Here is a 1,999-nt window from a genome sequence, read left to right on the forward strand (position 1 = left end):
TTGCTCCTTTTTTCTAGGCTCCTCCCTTATTGTGTGGTGACTTTAGACTATGTCCTCACAGTCTCTTCACCTACAAATTAGGCCTAATTATAGCTCCAGCACACAGCATGGTCCTCAGCAGTGTGGTCTAGGAGGTAGTTAGTCCTCAGTGAACAGAACCTCCTATTGTTTATTAAAATCAACTCAACTTTGTCAACGGAATCCATATTCCTGTGTTCTGGGTCCTTAGTGCATTAGCTTTGTGATGGATCAGTATCTGCCTGAAGACCCTTTCCCTCTGGGCCCAGAAGAGAAGTGTCTTTAAAGATTTTCAGTGTCCCGTTCTATGACTCCTCCTTCCACCACCGCAGTGGTAGAGTTTCGCTGTGTTCTGACCCTCAAACCCGGTGACCTCACCATGCCCTCTCACAAACAACTTTTTCTAGGGCCAGAGGACAGAGTAACTTTGGACAGCTGTGGCCTCTAGCATCTATCGCTGGTGAGTGTACATTAAACTGGAGGCTGGCATAACTCCACAGTGTCCCAACCTGTCCACCATACCCTAGCGCATCTGAATTTTGGCTGCATCTTCAGAGAAAAGCACAGTCCTCTCAGAACAGAGGGGTCCAGAGGGTCATGGCAGTGTCACACCTTGGCCACCACTGCTCCCTTTTGCTCCTAAAACAGCCCTGTGTCTACATACCAGTTTCTCCTCTGAGGGATCCCTCATCTCCTTTGCACATTTTAATGCTAACCTTGGTATCTGCTCCCAGGTTAATGGACAATTCGACAGTTCTACCTCACAGGGTAAGCCCAAACCTTCACCAGGGGCTACCAGCTGTGCAGGCTCCAGGCAGAAAGACTGGCCAATCCTCATATAGGAGACTGGCATCCCCTTCCAGAAAGCCAGGAAAGAGATTTCTCTTAGCCAGGAGCTTGAGGCCCTTCAGTGATAGGGACTAATACACTCCCTGTCCTGAGCCCACTCCAGCAAGGAACACAGACGTTTCCCTAGGAGTAGCAGTTCAGAGGTCCTAAGTTCACAAGGCTGGGGGGTGAGAATGTGGCAAGAAGGAGCAGGGTATTCTGGTACAGGCTGGGGTTACTGTTCAGGAGGCAGGAGTGCACATTCCTGATGAGAAATAACCAAATGCGGACCCAGGAGGATGGGATCTGATGACTAGAACTTTTCAGGTTGGGGCCCTGGCACCTACTCACATGGACCAGCACCTTAGGCGCCCTTTCCCTGACATCCTTATCTCTCCTTCACCCAGGGTCCCCTGCATGGCAACCAGGCAGCTGTTCCCATCTATCAGGTAAGTGTGGACCACAAAGGTTCCCATTTCATAAGCCCAAGGAAGACCTTCCTGACGTCACATCTAGTTGAGCTTTGACTTCAGGAAACTGCAAGTGAAGATAGGAGCAGGGGTGATGAGCAGAGGGTGCGGCTGGGAGCAAAGATGGACTTAAAAGGTTACAAAATGACCAGAGATGGTTTCTTTTTCTTTACAGGAATTACTAAAACCTGACACAAACATTTACAATCAGATCCACCAAGAATGAGAAGTGGCTACTTAATTACCTCCAAGAACTACTCCTCAGAGTCTGAGAAGAGGGGCTCAAGACCGGAGAGAATGTGGGAGCCTTAGTAAGATTCTCAGCTCTGGATGCTGAGAATATCTGACACCTAGTAAGGGAAAAGGTCTCTCCTAGATGGAGACTCAGATTGCTCTGATTCTGAACAAGACTAGGGGAAAGACCACCCATCTCTCCAACAACAAATAATAGGGAGCTTCCAGGAAAAGGGAACCTGTGACCCACAAGAGTTTATCTGCCTATTTCACAGGAGAAAGGTGCAATGAATGAGAAGTCATTGTTGTGGATTGAATTGTGTCCCCCTCCCCCAGTAAATGTATGTAATGATAGAATATAGAGGCAGTGTGATGATCCCTCATGATTTGAGAAACTAAATAGTTATAAAAGGACTAAAGGTGAAGCACATAACTCCTGAAGCTCATCT

This window comes from Elephantulus edwardii, unplaced genomic scaffold, assembly GCF_000299155.1.
Source record: "Elephantulus edwardii isolate Elephantulus edwardi_28Jun2011 unplaced genomic scaffold, EleEdw1.0 scaffold00559, whole genome shotgun sequence".
Taxonomy (NCBI): Eukaryota; Metazoa; Chordata; class Mammalia; order Macroscelidea; family Macroscelididae; genus Elephantulus; species Elephantulus edwardii.